At 45.5% G+C, this 14,215-nt stretch overlaps 56 pseudogenes; all 56 read right to left on the reverse strand.

The window, feature by feature from the left end:
* Positions 1-28: 28 nt before the first annotated feature.
* LOC140090134 (5S ribosomal RNA) lies at positions 29-147 on the reverse strand (annotated as a pseudogene).
* Positions 148-398: 251 nt separating this feature from the next.
* LOC140096426 (5S ribosomal RNA) lies at positions 399-517 on the reverse strand (annotated as a pseudogene).
* Positions 518-587: 70 nt separating this feature from the next.
* On the reverse strand, positions 588-706 carry LOC140092596 (5S ribosomal RNA; annotated as a pseudogene).
* Positions 707-1,146: 440 nt separating this feature from the next.
* On the reverse strand, positions 1,147-1,265 carry LOC140097420 (5S ribosomal RNA; annotated as a pseudogene).
* A 70-nt stretch (positions 1,266-1,335) lies between these two features.
* LOC140080609 (5S ribosomal RNA) lies at positions 1,336-1,454 on the reverse strand (annotated as a pseudogene).
* A 70-nt stretch (positions 1,455-1,524) lies between these two features.
* On the reverse strand, positions 1,525-1,643 carry LOC140080611 (5S ribosomal RNA; annotated as a pseudogene).
* Positions 1,644-1,713: 70 nt separating this feature from the next.
* On the reverse strand, positions 1,714-1,832 carry LOC140083477 (5S ribosomal RNA; annotated as a pseudogene).
* A 70-nt stretch (positions 1,833-1,902) lies between these two features.
* Positions 1,903-2,021, reverse strand: LOC140084970 (5S ribosomal RNA; annotated as a pseudogene).
* Positions 2,022-2,091: 70 nt separating this feature from the next.
* On the reverse strand, positions 2,092-2,210 carry LOC140100106 (5S ribosomal RNA; annotated as a pseudogene).
* Positions 2,211-2,280: 70 nt separating this feature from the next.
* On the reverse strand, positions 2,281-2,399 carry LOC140082325 (5S ribosomal RNA; annotated as a pseudogene).
* Positions 2,400-2,469: 70 nt separating this feature from the next.
* LOC140100107 (5S ribosomal RNA) lies at positions 2,470-2,588 on the reverse strand (annotated as a pseudogene).
* A 70-nt stretch (positions 2,589-2,658) lies between these two features.
* LOC140085254 (5S ribosomal RNA) lies at positions 2,659-2,777 on the reverse strand (annotated as a pseudogene).
* Positions 2,778-2,847: 70 nt separating this feature from the next.
* Positions 2,848-2,966, reverse strand: LOC140080612 (5S ribosomal RNA; annotated as a pseudogene).
* A 70-nt stretch (positions 2,967-3,036) lies between these two features.
* On the reverse strand, positions 3,037-3,155 carry LOC140080613 (5S ribosomal RNA; annotated as a pseudogene).
* Positions 3,156-3,405: 250 nt separating this feature from the next.
* LOC140095671 (5S ribosomal RNA) lies at positions 3,406-3,524 on the reverse strand (annotated as a pseudogene).
* Positions 3,525-3,594: 70 nt separating this feature from the next.
* LOC140100109 (5S ribosomal RNA) lies at positions 3,595-3,713 on the reverse strand (annotated as a pseudogene).
* Positions 3,714-3,972: 259 nt separating this feature from the next.
* Positions 3,973-4,091, reverse strand: LOC140100110 (5S ribosomal RNA; annotated as a pseudogene).
* A 70-nt stretch (positions 4,092-4,161) lies between these two features.
* Positions 4,162-4,280, reverse strand: LOC140080614 (5S ribosomal RNA; annotated as a pseudogene).
* A 70-nt stretch (positions 4,281-4,350) lies between these two features.
* Positions 4,351-4,469, reverse strand: LOC140079436 (5S ribosomal RNA; annotated as a pseudogene).
* Positions 4,470-4,539: 70 nt separating this feature from the next.
* Positions 4,540-4,658, reverse strand: LOC140100111 (5S ribosomal RNA; annotated as a pseudogene).
* Positions 4,659-4,728: 70 nt separating this feature from the next.
* On the reverse strand, positions 4,729-4,847 carry LOC140100113 (5S ribosomal RNA; annotated as a pseudogene).
* A 251-nt stretch (positions 4,848-5,098) lies between these two features.
* On the reverse strand, positions 5,099-5,217 carry LOC140092449 (5S ribosomal RNA; annotated as a pseudogene).
* A 251-nt stretch (positions 5,218-5,468) lies between these two features.
* On the reverse strand, positions 5,469-5,587 carry LOC140096427 (5S ribosomal RNA; annotated as a pseudogene).
* Positions 5,588-5,657: 70 nt separating this feature from the next.
* On the reverse strand, positions 5,658-5,776 carry LOC140100114 (5S ribosomal RNA; annotated as a pseudogene).
* Positions 5,777-6,216: 440 nt separating this feature from the next.
* LOC140091145 (5S ribosomal RNA) lies at positions 6,217-6,335 on the reverse strand (annotated as a pseudogene).
* Positions 6,336-6,405: 70 nt separating this feature from the next.
* LOC140080615 (5S ribosomal RNA) lies at positions 6,406-6,524 on the reverse strand (annotated as a pseudogene).
* Positions 6,525-6,594: 70 nt separating this feature from the next.
* On the reverse strand, positions 6,595-6,713 carry LOC140080616 (5S ribosomal RNA; annotated as a pseudogene).
* A 70-nt stretch (positions 6,714-6,783) lies between these two features.
* LOC140083478 (5S ribosomal RNA) lies at positions 6,784-6,902 on the reverse strand (annotated as a pseudogene).
* Positions 6,903-6,972: 70 nt separating this feature from the next.
* LOC140095025 (5S ribosomal RNA) lies at positions 6,973-7,091 on the reverse strand (annotated as a pseudogene).
* A 70-nt stretch (positions 7,092-7,161) lies between these two features.
* Positions 7,162-7,280, reverse strand: LOC140100115 (5S ribosomal RNA; annotated as a pseudogene).
* Positions 7,281-7,350: 70 nt separating this feature from the next.
* On the reverse strand, positions 7,351-7,469 carry LOC140082326 (5S ribosomal RNA; annotated as a pseudogene).
* A 70-nt stretch (positions 7,470-7,539) lies between these two features.
* On the reverse strand, positions 7,540-7,658 carry LOC140100116 (5S ribosomal RNA; annotated as a pseudogene).
* Positions 7,659-7,728: 70 nt separating this feature from the next.
* On the reverse strand, positions 7,729-7,847 carry LOC140085255 (5S ribosomal RNA; annotated as a pseudogene).
* A 70-nt stretch (positions 7,848-7,917) lies between these two features.
* LOC140098001 (5S ribosomal RNA) lies at positions 7,918-8,036 on the reverse strand (annotated as a pseudogene).
* A 70-nt stretch (positions 8,037-8,106) lies between these two features.
* Positions 8,107-8,225, reverse strand: LOC140088409 (5S ribosomal RNA; annotated as a pseudogene).
* A 70-nt stretch (positions 8,226-8,295) lies between these two features.
* On the reverse strand, positions 8,296-8,414 carry LOC140098002 (5S ribosomal RNA; annotated as a pseudogene).
* A 70-nt stretch (positions 8,415-8,484) lies between these two features.
* LOC140100117 (5S ribosomal RNA) lies at positions 8,485-8,603 on the reverse strand (annotated as a pseudogene).
* Positions 8,604-8,854: 251 nt separating this feature from the next.
* Positions 8,855-8,973, reverse strand: LOC140100120 (5S ribosomal RNA; annotated as a pseudogene).
* A 440-nt stretch (positions 8,974-9,413) lies between these two features.
* On the reverse strand, positions 9,414-9,532 carry LOC140100121 (5S ribosomal RNA; annotated as a pseudogene).
* Positions 9,533-9,791: 259 nt separating this feature from the next.
* On the reverse strand, positions 9,792-9,910 carry LOC140100122 (5S ribosomal RNA; annotated as a pseudogene).
* Positions 9,911-9,980: 70 nt separating this feature from the next.
* On the reverse strand, positions 9,981-10,099 carry LOC140080617 (5S ribosomal RNA; annotated as a pseudogene).
* Positions 10,100-10,169: 70 nt separating this feature from the next.
* LOC140079448 (5S ribosomal RNA) lies at positions 10,170-10,288 on the reverse strand (annotated as a pseudogene).
* Positions 10,289-10,539: 251 nt separating this feature from the next.
* Positions 10,540-10,658, reverse strand: LOC140092452 (5S ribosomal RNA; annotated as a pseudogene).
* A 251-nt stretch (positions 10,659-10,909) lies between these two features.
* LOC140096428 (5S ribosomal RNA) lies at positions 10,910-11,028 on the reverse strand (annotated as a pseudogene).
* A 70-nt stretch (positions 11,029-11,098) lies between these two features.
* LOC140100123 (5S ribosomal RNA) lies at positions 11,099-11,217 on the reverse strand (annotated as a pseudogene).
* A 440-nt stretch (positions 11,218-11,657) lies between these two features.
* On the reverse strand, positions 11,658-11,776 carry LOC140091147 (5S ribosomal RNA; annotated as a pseudogene).
* Positions 11,777-11,846: 70 nt separating this feature from the next.
* On the reverse strand, positions 11,847-11,965 carry LOC140080618 (5S ribosomal RNA; annotated as a pseudogene).
* Positions 11,966-12,035: 70 nt separating this feature from the next.
* On the reverse strand, positions 12,036-12,154 carry LOC140080619 (5S ribosomal RNA; annotated as a pseudogene).
* A 70-nt stretch (positions 12,155-12,224) lies between these two features.
* On the reverse strand, positions 12,225-12,343 carry LOC140083480 (5S ribosomal RNA; annotated as a pseudogene).
* A 70-nt stretch (positions 12,344-12,413) lies between these two features.
* Positions 12,414-12,532, reverse strand: LOC140095026 (5S ribosomal RNA; annotated as a pseudogene).
* A 70-nt stretch (positions 12,533-12,602) lies between these two features.
* On the reverse strand, positions 12,603-12,721 carry LOC140100124 (5S ribosomal RNA; annotated as a pseudogene).
* Positions 12,722-12,791: 70 nt separating this feature from the next.
* On the reverse strand, positions 12,792-12,910 carry LOC140082328 (5S ribosomal RNA; annotated as a pseudogene).
* Positions 12,911-12,980: 70 nt separating this feature from the next.
* On the reverse strand, positions 12,981-13,099 carry LOC140100125 (5S ribosomal RNA; annotated as a pseudogene).
* A 70-nt stretch (positions 13,100-13,169) lies between these two features.
* On the reverse strand, positions 13,170-13,288 carry LOC140085256 (5S ribosomal RNA; annotated as a pseudogene).
* Positions 13,289-13,358: 70 nt separating this feature from the next.
* On the reverse strand, positions 13,359-13,477 carry LOC140098003 (5S ribosomal RNA; annotated as a pseudogene).
* A 251-nt stretch (positions 13,478-13,728) lies between these two features.
* Positions 13,729-13,847, reverse strand: LOC140100126 (5S ribosomal RNA; annotated as a pseudogene).
* Positions 13,848-14,215: the final 368 nt, after the last annotated feature.

The following is a 14,215-nucleotide window of genomic DNA, read 5'->3' on the forward strand; positions in this document are numbered from 1 at the left end:
AAACTAACACAATTTTCAGGTTCAAAAAGGTCAACGGAACTTGGGATTCCCAGCCAGTCTCCCATGCTGGTACTTGCCAAGCCTTAAGCTGCATTGCTGCTGCGATCTGACGAGAGCAGGCACATTCAGCTTAGAATGGCTGTTGACAGCAGCTGTTCAATTTGAACCTTCTTTTACTATCTTATAGAGAAACTAACACAATTTTCAGGTTCAAAAAGGTCAACGGAACTTGGGATTCCCAGCCAGTCTCCCATGCTGGTACTTGCCAAGCCTTAAGCTGCTGCGATCTGATGAGAGCAGGCACATTCAGCTTAGAATGGCCGTTGACAGCAGCTGTTCAGTTTGAACCTTCTTTTACTATCTCATAGAGAAACTAACACAATTTTCAGGTTCAAAAAGGTCAACAGAACTTGGGATTCCCAGCCAGTCTCACATGGTGGTACTTGCCAAGCCTTAAGCTGCATTGCTGCTGCGATCTGACGAGAGCAGGCACATTCAGCTTAGAATGGCCGTTGACAGCAGCTGCCTAATTTCTACTTTCTTTTACTATCTCATAGAGAAACTAACACAATTTTCAGGTTCAAAAAGGTCAACGGAACTTGGGATTCCCAGCCAGTCTCCCATGCTGGTACTTGCAAAGCCTTAAGCTGCATTGCTGCTGCGATCTGACGAGAGCAGGCACATTCAGCTTAGAATGGCCGTTGACAGCAGCTGTTCAATTTGAACCTTCTTTTACTATCTCATAGAGAAACTAACACAATTTTCAGGTTCAAAAAGGTCAACGGAACTTGGGATTCCCAGCCAGTCTCCCATGCTGTTACTTGCCAAGCCTTAAGCTGCATTGCTGCTGCGATCTGACGAGAGCAGGCACATTCAGCTTAGAATGGCGGTTGACAGCAGCTGTTCAGTTTGAACCTTCTTTTACTATCTCATAGAGAAACTAACACAATTTTCAGGTTCAAAAAGGTCAACGGAACTTGGGATTCCCAGCCAGTCTCCCATGCTGGTACTTGCCAAGCCTTAAGCTGCTGCGATCTGACGAGAGCAGGCACATTCAGCTTAGAATGGCCGTTGACAGCAGCTGTTCAATTTGAACCTTCTTTTACTATCTCATAGAGAAACTAACACAATTTTCAGGTTCAAAAAGGTCAACAGAACTTGGGATTCCCAGCCAGTCTCCCATGCTGGTACTTGCCAAGCCTTAAGCTTCATTGTTGCTGCGATCTGACGAGAGCAGACACATTCAGCTTAGAATGGCCGTTGACAGCAGCTGTTCAATTTGAACCTTCTTTTACTATCTCATAGAGAAACTAACACAATTTTCAGGTTCAAAAAGGTCAACAGAACTTGGGATTCCCAGCCAGTCTCCCATGCTGGTACTTGCCAAGCCTTAAGCTGCATTGCTGCTGCGATCTGACGAGAGCAGGCACATTCAGCTTAGAATGGCCGTTGACAGCAGCTGTTCAATTTGAACCTTCTTTTACTATCTCATAGAAAAACTAGCACAATTTTCAGGTTCAAAAAGGTCAACAGAACTTGGGATTCCCAGCCAGTCTCCCATGCTGGTACTTGCCAAGCCTTAAGCTGCATTGCTGCTGCGATCTGACGAGAGCAGGCACATTCAGCTTAGAATGGCCGTTGACAGCAGCTGTTCAATTTGAACCTTCTTTTACTATCTCATAGAGAAACTAACACAATTTTCAGGTTCAAAAAGGTCAACGAAACTTGGGATTCCCAGCCAGTCTCCCATGCTGGTACTTGCCAAGCCTTAAGCTGCATTGCTGCTGCGATCTGACGAGAGCAGGCACATTCAGCTTAGAATGGCCGTTGACAGCAGCTGTTCAGTTTGAACCTTCTTTTACTATCTCATAGAGAAACTAACACAATTTTCAGGTTCAAAAAGGTCAACGGAACTTGGGATTCCCAGCCAGTCTCCCATGCTGGTACTTGCCAAGCCTTAAGCTACATTGCTGCTGCGATCTGACGAGAGCAGGCACATTCAGCTTAGAATGGCCGTTGACAGCAGCTGTTCAATTTGAACCTTCTTTTACCATCTTTGACAGAGAAACTAACAATTTTCAGGTTCAAAAAGGTCAACGGAACTTGGGATTCCCAGCCAGTCTCCCATGCTGGTACTTGCCAAGCCTTAAGCTGCATTGCTGCTGCGATCTGACGAGAGCAGGCACATTCAGCTTAGAATGGCCGTTGACAGCAGCTGTTCAATTTGAACCTTCTTTTACTATCTCATAGAGAAACTAACACAATTTTCAGGTTCAAAAAGGTCAACGGAACTTGGGATTCCCAGCCAGTCTCCCATGCTGGTACTTGCCAAGCCTTAAGCTACATTGCTGCTGCGATCTGATGAGAGCAGGCACATTCAGCTTAGAATGGCCGTTGACAGCAGCTGTTCAATTTGAACCTTCTTTTACTATCTCATAGAGAAACTAACACAATTTTCAGGTTCAAAAAGGTCAACGGAACTTGGGATTCCCAGCCAGTCTCCCATGCTGGTACTTGCCAAGCCTTAAGCTGCATTGCTGCTGCGATCTGACGAGAGCAGGCACATTCAGCTTAGAATGGCCGTTGACAGCAGCTGTTCAATTTGAACCTTCTTTTACCATCTTTGACAGAAAAACTAACAATTTTCAGGTTCAAAAAGGTCAACGGAACTTGGGATTCCCAGCCAGTCTCCCATGCTTGTACTTGCCAAGCCTTAAGCTGCATTGTTGCTGCGATCTGACGAGAGCAGGCACATTCAGCTTAGAATGGCCGTTGACAGCAGCTGTTCAATTTGAACCTTCTTTTACTATCTCATAGAGAAACTAACACAATTTTCAGGTTCAAAAAGGTCAACAGAACTTGGGATTCCCAGCCAGTCTCCCATGCTGGTACTTGCCAAGCCTTAAGCTGCATTGCTGCTGCGATCTGACGAGAGCAGGCACATTCAGCTTAGAATGGCCGTTGACAGCAGCTGTTCAATTTGAACCTTCTTTTACTATCTCATAGAGAAACTAACACAATTTTCAGGTTCAAAAAGGTCAACAGAACTTGGGATTCCCAGCCAGTCTCCCATGCTGGTACTTGCCAAGCCTTAAGCTGCATTGCTGCTGCGATCTGACGAGAGCAGGCACATTCAGCTTAGAATGGCCGTTGACAGCAGCTGTTCAATTTGAACCTTCTTTTACTATCTCATAGAGAAACTAACACATTTTCAGGTTCAAAAAGGTCAACGGAACTTGGGATTCCCAGCCAGTCTCCCATGCTGGTACTTGCCAAGCCTTAAGCTGCTGCAATCTGACAAGAGCAGGCACATTCAGCTTAGAATGGCCGTTGACAGCAGCTGTTCAATTTGAACCTTCTTTTACTATCTCATAGAGAAACTAACACAATTTTCAGGTTCAAAAAGGTCAACAGAACTTGGGATTCCCAGCCAGTCTCCCATGCTGGTACTTGCAAAGCCTTAAGCTGCATTGCTGCTGCGATCTGATGAGAGCAGGCTCATTCAGCTTAGAATGGCCGTTGACAGCCGCTGTTCAATTTGAACCTTCTTTTACTATCTCATAGAGAAACTAACACAATTTTCAGGTTCAAAAAGGTCAACGGAACTTGGGATTCCCAGCCAGTCTCCCATGCTGGTACTTGCCAAGCCTTAAGCTGCATTGCTGCTGCGATCTGACGAGAGCAGGCACATTCAGCTTAGAATGGCCGTTGACAGCAGCTGTTCAGTTTGAACCTTCTTTTACTATCTCATAGAGAAACTAACACAATTTTCAGGTTCAAAGAGGTCAACGGAACTTGGGATTCGCAGCCAGTCTCCCATGCTGGTACTTGCCAAGCCTTAAGCCGCATCGCTGCTGTGATCCGACAAGAGCACGCACATTCAGCTTAGAATGGCCGTTGACAGCAGCTGTTCAATTTGAACCTTCTTTTACTATCTCATAGAGAAACTAACACAATTTTCAGGTTCAAAAAGGTCAACGGAACTTGGGATTCCCAGCCAGTCTCCCATGCTGGTACTTGCCAAGCCTTAAGCTGCATTGCTGCTGCGATCTGACGAGAGCAGGCACATTCAGCTTAGAATGGCCGTTGACAGCAGCTGTTCAATTTGAACCTTCTTTTACCATCTTTGACAGAGAAACTAACAATTTTCAGGTTCAAAAAGGTCAACAGAACTTGGGATTCCCAGCCAGTCTCCCATGCTGGTACTTGCCAAGCCTTAAGCTGCATTGCTGCTGCGATCTGACGAGAGCAGGCACATTCAGCTTAGAATGGCCGTTGACAGCAGCTGTTCAATTTGAACCTTCTTTTACTATCTCATAGAGAAACTAACACAATTTTCAGGTTCAAAAAGGTCAACGGAACTTGGGATTCCCAGCCAGTCTCCCATGCTGGTACTTGCCTAGCCTTAAGCTGCATTGCTGCTGCGATCTGACGAGAGCAGGCACATTCAGCTTAGAATGGCCGTTGACAGCAGCTGTTCAGTTTGAACCTTCTTTTACTATCTCATAGAGAAACTAACACAATTTTCAGGTTCAAAAAGGTCAACGGAACTTGGGATTCCCAGCCAGTCTCCCATGCTGGTACTTGCCAAGCCTTAAGCTGCATTGCTGCTGCGATCTGACGAGAGCAGGCACATTCAGCTTAGAATGGCCGTTGACAGCAGCTGTTCAATTTGAACCTTCTTTTACTATCCCATAGAGAAACTAACACAATTTTCAGGTTCAAAAAGGTCAACGGAACTTGGGATTCCCAGCCAGTCTCCCATGCTGGTACTTGCCAAGCCTTAAGCTGCATTGCTGCTGCGATCTGACGAGAGCAGGCACATTCAGCTTAGAATGGCCGTTGACAGCAGCTGTTCAATTTGAACCTTCTTTTACTATCTCATAGAGAAACTAACACAATTTTCAGGTTCAAAAAGATCAACGGAACTTGGGATTCCCAGCCAGTCTCCCATGCTGGTACTTGCCAAGCCTTAAGCTGCTGCGATCTGACGAGAGCAGGCACATTCAGCTTAGAATGGCCGTTGACAGCAGCTGTTCAATTTGAACCTTCTTTTACTATCTCATAGAGAAACTAACACAATTTTCAGGTTCAAAAAGGTCAACAGAACTTGGGATTCCCAGCCAGTCTCCCATGCTGGTACTTGCCAAGCCTTAAGCTGCATTGCTGCTGCTATCTGACGAGAGCAGGCACATTCAGCTTAGAATGGCTGTTGACAGCAGCTGTTCAATTTGAACCTTCTTTTACTATCTTATAGAGAAACTAACACAATTTTCAGGTTCAAAAAGGTCAACGGAACTTGGGATTCCCAGCCAGTCTCCCATGCTGGTACTTGCCAAGCCTTAAGCTGCTGCGATCTGATGAGAGCAGGCACATTCAGCTTAGAATGGCCGTTGACAGCAGCTGTTCAGTTTGAACCTTCTTTTACTATCTCATAGAGAAACTAACACAATTTTCAGGTTCAAAAAGGTCAACAGAACTTGGGATTCCCAGCCAGTCTCACATGGTGGTACTTGCCAAGCCTTAAGCTGCATTGCTGCTGCGATCTGACGAGAGCAGGCACATTCAGCTTAGAATGGCCGTTGACAGCAGCTGCCTAATTTCTACTTTCTTTTACTATCTCATAGAGAAACTAACACAATTTTCAGGTTCAAAAAGGTCAACGGAACTTGGGATTCCCAGCCAGTCTCCCATGCTGGTACTTGCCAAGCCTTAAGCTGCATTGCTGCTGCGATCTGACGAGAGCAGGCACATTCAGCTTAGAATGGCCGTTGACAGCAGCTGTTCAATTTGAACCTTCTTTTACTATCTCATAGAGAAACTAACACAATTTTCAGGTTCAAAAAGGTCAACGGAATTTGGGATTCCCAGCCAGTCTCCCATGCTGTTACTTGCCAAGCCTTAAGCTGCATTGCTGCTGCGATCTGACGAGAGCAGGCACATTCAGCTTAGAATGGCGGTTGACAGCAGCTGTTCAGTTTGAACCTTCTTTTACTATCTCATAGAGAAACTAACACAATTTTCAGGTTCAAAAAGGTCAACGGAACTTGGGATTCCCAGCCAGTCTCCCATGCTGGTACTTGCCAAGCCTTAAGCTGCTGCAATCTGACGAGAGCAGGCACATTCAGCTTAGAATGGCCGTTGACAGCAGCTGTTCAATTTGAACCTTCTTTTACTATCTCATAGAGAAACTAACACAATTTTCAGGTTCAAAAAGGTCAACAGAACTTGGGATTCCCAGCCAGTCTCCCATGCTGGTACTTGCCAAGCCTTAAGCTTCATTGTTGCTGCGATCTGACGAGAGCAGGCACATTCAGCTTAGAATGGCCGTTGACAGCAGCTGTTCAATTTGAACCTTCTTTTACTATCTCATAGAGAAACTAACACAATTTTCAGGTTCAAAAAGGTCAACAGAACTTGGGATTCCCAGCCAGTCTCCCATGCTGGTACTTGCCAAGCCTTAAGCTGCATTGCTGCTGCGATCTGACGAGAGCAGGCACATTCAGCTTAGAATGGCCGTTGACAGCAGCTGTTCAATTTGAACCTTCTTTTACTATCTCATAGAAAAACTAGCACAATTTTCAGGTTCAAAAAGGTCAACAGAACTTGGGATTCCCAGCCAGTCTCCCATGCTGGTACTTGCCAAGCCTTAAGCTGCATTGCTGCTGCGATCTGACGAGAGCAGGCACATTCAGCTTAGAATGGCCGTTGACAGCAGCTGTTCAATTTGAACCTTCTTTTACTATCTCATAGAGAAACTAACACAATTTTCAGGTTCAAAAAGGTCAACGAAACTTGGGATTCCCAGCCAGTCTCCCATGCTGGTACTTGCCAAGCCTTAAGCTGCATTGCTGCTGCGATCTGACGAGAGCAGGCACATTCAGCTTAGAATGGCCGTTGACAGCAGCTGTTCAGTTTGAACCTTCTTTTACTATCTCATAGAGAAACTAACACAATTTTCAGGTTCAAAAAGGTCAACGGAACTTGGGATTCCCAGCCAGTCTCCCATGCTGGTACTTGCCAAGCCTTAAGATACATTGCTGCTGCGATCTGACGAGAGCAGGCACATTCAGCTTAGAATGGCCGTTGACAGCAGCTGTTCAATTTGAACCTTCTTTTACCATCTTTGACAGAGAAACTAACAATTTTCAGGTTCAAAAAGGTCAACGGAACTTGGGATTCCCAGCCAGTCTCCCATGCTGGTACTTGCCAAGCCTTAAGCTGCATTGCTGCTGCGATCTGACGAGAGCAGGCACATTCAGCTTAGAATGGCCGTTGACAGCAGCTGTTCAATTTGAACCTTCTTTTACTATCTCATAGAGAAACTAACACAATTTTCAGGTTCAAAAAGGTCAACGGAACTTGGGATTCCCAGCCAGTCTCCCATGCTGGTACTTGCCAAGCCTTAAGCTACATTGCTGCTGCGATCTGATGAGAGCAGGCACATTCAGCTTAGAATGGCCGTTGACAGCAGCTGTTCAATTTGAACCTTCTTTTACTATCTCATAGAGAAACTAACACAATTTTCAGGTTCAAAAAGGTCAACGGAACTTGGGATTCCCAGCCAGTCTCCCATGCTGGTACTTGCCAAGCCTTAAGCTGCATTGCTGCTGCGATCTGACGAGAGCAGGCACATTCAGCTTAGAATGGCCGTTGACAGCAGCTGTTCAATTTGAACCTTCTTTTACCATCTTTGACAGAGAAACTAACAATTTTCAGGTTCAAAAAGGTCAACGGAACTTGGGATTCCCAGCCAGTCTCCCATGCTTGTACTTGCCAAGCCTTAAGCTGCATTGTTGCTGCGATCTGACGAGAGCAGGCACATTCAGCTTAGAATGGCCGTTGACAGCAGCTGTTCAATTTGAACTTTCTTTTACTATCTCATAGAAAAACTAACACAATTTTCAGATTCAAAAAGGTCGACAGAACTTGGGATTTCCAGCCAGTCTCCCATGGTGGTACTTGCCAAGCCTTAAGCTGCATTGCTGCTGCGATCTGACGAGAGCAGGCACATTCAGCTTAGAATGGCCGTTGACAGCAGCTGTTCAATTTGAACCTTCTTTTACTATCCCATAGAGAAACTAACACAATTTTCAGGTTCAAAAAGGTCAACGGAACTTGGGATTTCCAGCCAGTCTCCCATGCTGGTACTTGCCAAGCCTTAAGCTGCATTGCTGCTGCGATCTGACGAGAGCAGGCACATTCAGCTTAGAATGGCCGTTGACAGCAGCTGTTCAATTTGAACTTTCTTTTACTATCTCATAGAAAAACTAACACAATTTTCAGATTCAAAAAGGTCGACAGAACTTGGGATTTCCAGCCAGTCTCCCATGGTGGTACTTGCCAAGCCTTAAGCTGCATTGCTGCTGCGATCTGACGAGAGCAGGCACATTCAGCTTAGAATGGCCGTTGACAGCAGCTGTTCAATTTGAACCTTCTTTTACTATCCCATAGAGAAACTAACACAATTTTCAGGTTCAAAAAGGTCAACGGAACTTGGGATTCCCAGCCAGTCTCCCATGCTGGTACTTGCCAAGCCTTAAGCTGCATTGCTGCTGCGATCTGACGAGAGCAGGCACATTCAGCTTAGAATGGCCGTTGACAGCAGCTGTTCAATTTGAACCTTCTTTTACTATCTCATAGAGAAACTAACACAATTTTCAGGTTCAAAAAGGTCAACGGAACTTGGGATTCCCAGCCAGTCTCCCATGCTGGTACTTGCCAAGCCTTAAGCTGCTGCGATCTGACGAGAGCAGGCACATTCAGCTTAGAATGGCTGTTGACAGCAGCTGTTCAATTTGAACCTTCTTTTACTATCTCATAGAGAAACTAACACAATTTTCAGGTTTAAAAAGGTCAACGGAACTTGGGATTCCCAGCCAGTCTCCCATGCTGGTACTTGCCAAGCCTTAAGCTGCATTGCTGCTGCGATCTGACGAGAGCAGGCACATTCAGCTTAGAATGGCCGTTGACAGCAGCTGTTCAGTTTGAACCTTCTTTTACTATCTCATAGAGAAACTAACACAATTTTCAGGTTCAAAAAGGTCAACGGAACTTGGGATTCCCAGCCAGTCTCCCATGCTGGTACTTGCCAAGCCTTAAGCTGCTGCGATCTGATGAGAGCAGGCACATTCAGCTTAGAATGGCCGTTGACAGCAGCTGTTCAATTTGAACCTTCTTTTACTATCTCATAGAGAAACTAACACAATTTTCAGGTTCAAAAAGGTCAACAGAACTTGGGATTCCCAGCCAGTCTCCCATGCTGGTACTTGCAAAGCCTTAAGCTGCATTGCTGCTGCGATCTGATGAGAGTAGGCTCATTCAGCTTAGAATGGCCGTTGACAGCCGCTGTTCAATTTGAACCTTCTTTTACTATCTCATAGAGAAACTAACACAATTTTCAGGTTCAAAAAGGTCAACGGAACTTGGGATTCCCAGCCAGTCTCCCATGCTGGTACTTGCCAAGCCTTAAGCTGCATTGCTGCTGCGATCTGACGAGAGCAGGCACATTCAGCTTAGAATGGCCGTTGACAGCAGCTGTTCAGTTTGAACCTTCTTTTACTATCTCATAGAGAAACTAACACAATTTTCAGGTTCAAAAAGGTCAACGGAACTTGGGATTCCCAGCCAGTCTCCCATGCTGGTACTTGCCAAGCCTTAAGCCGCATCGCTGCTGTGATCCGACAAGAGCACGCACATTCAGCTTAGAATGGCCGTTGACAGCAGCTGTTCAATTTGAACCTTCTTTTACTATCTCATAGAGAAACTAACACAATTTTCAGGTTCAAAAAGGTCAACGGAACTTGGGATTCCCAGCCAGTCTCCCATGCTGGTACTTGCCAAGCCTTAAGCTGCATTGCTGCTGCGATCTGACGAGAGCAGGCACATTCAGCTTAGAATGGCCGTTGACAGCAGCTGTTCAATTTGAACCTTCTTTTACCATCTTTGACAGAGAAACTAACAATTTTCAGGTTCAAAAAGGTCAACAGAACTTGGGATTCCCAGCCAGTCTCCCATGCTGGTACTTGCCAAGCCTTAAGCTGCATTGCTGCTGCGATCTGACGAGAGCAGGCACATTCAGCTTAGAATGGCCGTTGACAGCAGCTGTTCAATTTGAACCTTCTTTTACTATCTCATAGAGAAACTAACACAATTTTCAGGTTCAAAAAGGTCAACGGAACTTGGGATTCCCAGCCAGTCTCCCATGCTGGTACTTGCCTAGCCTTAAGCTGCATTGCTGCTGCGATCTGACGAGAGCAGGCACATTCAGCTTAGAATGGCCGTTGACAGCAGCTGTTCAGTTTGAACCTTCTTTTACTATCTCATAGAGAAACTAACACAATTTTCAGGTTCAAAAAGGTCAACAGAACTTGGGATTCCCAGCTAGTCTCCCATGCTGGTACTTGCCAAGCCTTAAGCTGCTGCGATCTGATGAGAGCAGGCACATTCAGCTTAGAATGGCCGTTGACAGCAGCTGTTCAATTTGAACCTTCTTTTACTATCTCATAGAGAAACTAACACAATTTTCAGGTTCAAAAAGGTCAACAGAACTTGGGATTCCCAGCCAGTCTCCCATGCTGGTACTTGCCAAGCCTTAAGCTGCATTGCTGCTGCTATCTGACGAGAGCAGGCACATTCAGCTTAGAATGGCTGTTGACAGCAGCTGTTCAATTTGAACCTTCTTTTACTATCTTATAGAGAAACTAACACAATTTTCAGGTTCAAAAAGGTCAACGGAACTTGGGATTCCCAGCCAGTCTCCCATGCTGGTACTTGCCAAGCCTTAAGCTGCTGCGATCTGATGAGAGCAGGCACATTCAGCTTAGAATGGCCGTTGACAGCAGCTGTTCAGTTTGAACCTTCTTTTACTATCTCATAGAGAAACTAACACAATTTTCAGGTTCAAAAAGGTCAACAGAACTTGGGATTCCCAGCCAGTCTCACATGGTGGTACTTGCCAAGCCTTAAGCTGCATTGCTGCTGCGATCTGACGAGAGCAGGCACATTCAGCTTAGAATGGCCGTTGACAGCAGCTGCCTAATTTCTACTTTCTTTTACTATCTCATAGAGAAACTAACACAATTTTCAGGTTCAAAAAGGTCAACGGAACTTGGGATTCCCAGCCAGTCTCCCATGCTGGTACTTGCCAAGCCTTAAGCTGCATTGCTGCTGCGATCTGACGAGAGCAGGCACATTCAGCTTAGAATGGCCGTTGACAGCAGCTGTTCAATTTGAACCTTCTTTTACTATCTCATAGAGAAACTAACACAATTTTCAGGTTCAAAAAGGTCAACGGAATTTGGGATTCCCAGCCAGTCTCCCATGCTGTTACTTGCCAAGCCTTAAGCTGCATTGCTGCTGCGATCTGACGAGAGCAGGCACATTCAGCTTAGAATGGCGGTTGACAGCAGCTGTTCAGTTTGAACCTTCTTTTACTATCTCATAGAGAAACTAACACAATTTTCAGGTTCAAAAAGGTCAACGGAACTTGGGATTCCCAGCCAGTCTCCCATGCTGGTACTTGCCAAGCCTTAAGCTGCTGCAATCTGACGAGAGCAGGCACATTCAGCTTAGAATGGCCGTTGACAGCAGCTGTTCAATTTGAACCTTCTTTTACTATCTCATAGAGAAACTAACACAATTTTCAGGTTCAAAAAGGTCAACAGAACTTGGGATTCCCAGCCAGTCTCCCATGCTGGTACTTGCCAAGCCTTAAGCTTCATTGTTGCTGCGATCTGACGAGAGCAGGCACATTCAGCTTAGAATGGCCGTTGACAGCAGCTGTTCAATTTGAACCTTCTTTTACTATCTCATAGAGAAACTAACACAATTTTCAGGTTCAAAAAGGTCAACAGAACTTGGGATTCCCAGCCAGTCTCCCATGCTGGTACTTGCCAAGCCTTAAGCTGCATTGCTGCTGCGATCTGACGAGAGCAGGCACATTCAGCTTAGAATGGCCGTTGACAGCAGCTGTTCAATTTGAACCTTCTTTTACTATCTCATAGAAAAACTAGCACAATTTTCAGGTTCAAAAAGGTCAACAGAACTTGGGATTCCCAGCCAGTCTCCCATGCTGGTACTTGCCAAGCCTTAAGCTGCATTGCTGCTGCGATCTGACGAGAGCAGGCACATTCAGCTTAGAATGGCCGTTGACAGCAGCTGTTCAATTTGAACCTTCTTTTACTATCTCATAGAGAAACTAACACAATTTTCAGGTTCAAAAAGGTCAACGAAACTTGGGATTCCCAGCCAGTCTCCCATGCTGGTACTTGCCAAGCCTTAAGCTGCATTGCTGCTGCGATCTGACGAGAGCAGGCACATTCAGCTTAGAATGGCCGTTGACAGCAGCTGTTCAGTTTGAACCTTCTTTTACTATCTCATAGAGAAACAAACACAATTTTCAGGTTCAAAAAGGTCAACGGAACTTGGGATTCCCAGCCAGTCTCCCATGCTGGTACTTGCCAAGCCTTAAGATACATTGCTGCTGCGATCTGACGAGAGCAGGCACATTCAGCTTAGAATGGCCGTTGACAGCAGCTGTTCAATTTGAACCTTCTTTTACCATCTTTGACAGAGAAACTAACAATTTTCAGGTTCAAAAAGGTCAACGGAACTTGGGATTCCCAGCCAGTCTCCCATGCTGGTACTTGCCAAGCCTTAAGCTGCATTGCTGCTGCGATCTGACGAGAGCAGGCACATTCAGCTTAGAATGGCCGTTGACAGCAGCTGTTCAATTTGAACCTTCTTTTACTATCTCATAGAGAAACTAACACAATTTTCAGGTTCAAAAAGGTCAACGGAACTTGGGATTCCCAGCCAGTCTCCCATGCTGGTACTTGCCAAGCCTTAAGCTACATTGCTGCTGCGATCTGATGAGAGCAGGCACATTCAGCTTAGAATGGCCGTTGACAGCAGCTGTTCAATTTGAACCTTCTTTTACTATCTCATAGAGAAACTAACACAATTTTCAGGTTCAAAAAGGTCAACGGAACTTGGGATTCCCAGCCAGTCTCCCATGCTGGTACTTGCCAAGCCTTAAGCTGCATTGCTGCTGCGATCTGACGAGAGCAGGCACATTCAGCTTAGAATGGCCGTTGACAGCAGCTGTTCAATTTGAACCTTCTTTTACCATCTTTGACAGAGAAACTAACAATTTTCAGGTTCAAAAAGGTCAACGGAACTTGGGATTCCCAGCCAGTCTCCCATGCTTGTACTTGCCAAGCCTTAAGCTGCATTGTTGCTGCGATCTGACGAGAGCAGGCACATTCAGCTTAGAATGGCCGTTGACAGCAGCTGTTCAATTTGAACTTTCTTTTACTATCTCATAGAAAAACTAACACAATTTTCAGATTCAAAAAGGTCGACAGAACTTGGGATTTCCAGCCAGTCTCCCATGGTGGTACTTGCCAAGCCTTAAGCTGCATTGCTGCTGCGATCTGACGAGAGCAGGCACATTCAGCTTAGAATGGCCGTTGACAGCAGCTGTTCAATTTGAACCTTCTTTTACTATCCCATAGAGAAACTAACACAATTTTCAGGTTCAAAAAGGTCAACGGAACTTGGGATTCCCAGCCAGTCTCCCATGCTGGTACTTGCCAAGCCTTAAGCTGCTGCGATCTGACGAGAGCAGGCACATTCAGCTTAGAATGGCTGTTGACAGCAGCTGTTCAATTTGAACCTTCTTTTACTATCTCATAGAGAAACTAACACAATTTTCAGGTTTAAAAAGGTCAACGGAACTTGGGATTCCCAGCCAGTCTCCCATGCTGGTACTTGCCAAGCCTTAAGCTGCATTGCTGCTGCGATCTGACGAGAGCAGGCACATTCAGCTTAGAATGGCCGTTGACAGCAGCTGTTCAGTTTGAACCTTCTTTTACTATCTCATAGAGAAACTAACACAATTTTCAGGTTCAAAAAGGTCAACGGAACTTGGGATTCCCAGCCAGTCTCCCATGCTGGTACTTGCCAAGCCTTAAGCTGCTGCGATCTGATGAGAGCAGGCACATTCAGCTTAGAATGGCCGTTGACAGCAGCTGTTCAATTTGAACCTTCTTTTACTATCTCATAGAGAAACTAACACAATTTTCAGGTTCAAAAAGGTCAACAGAACTTGGGATTCCCAGCCAGTCTCCCATGCTGGTACTTGCAAAGCCTTAAGCTGCATTGCTGCTGCGATCTGATGAGAGCTGGCTCATTCAGCTTAGAATGGCCGTTG

This window comes from Engystomops pustulosus, chromosome 9, assembly GCF_040894005.1.
Source record: "Engystomops pustulosus chromosome 9, aEngPut4.maternal, whole genome shotgun sequence".
Lineage (NCBI taxonomy): Eukaryota > Metazoa > Chordata > Amphibia > Anura > Leptodactylidae > Engystomops > Engystomops pustulosus.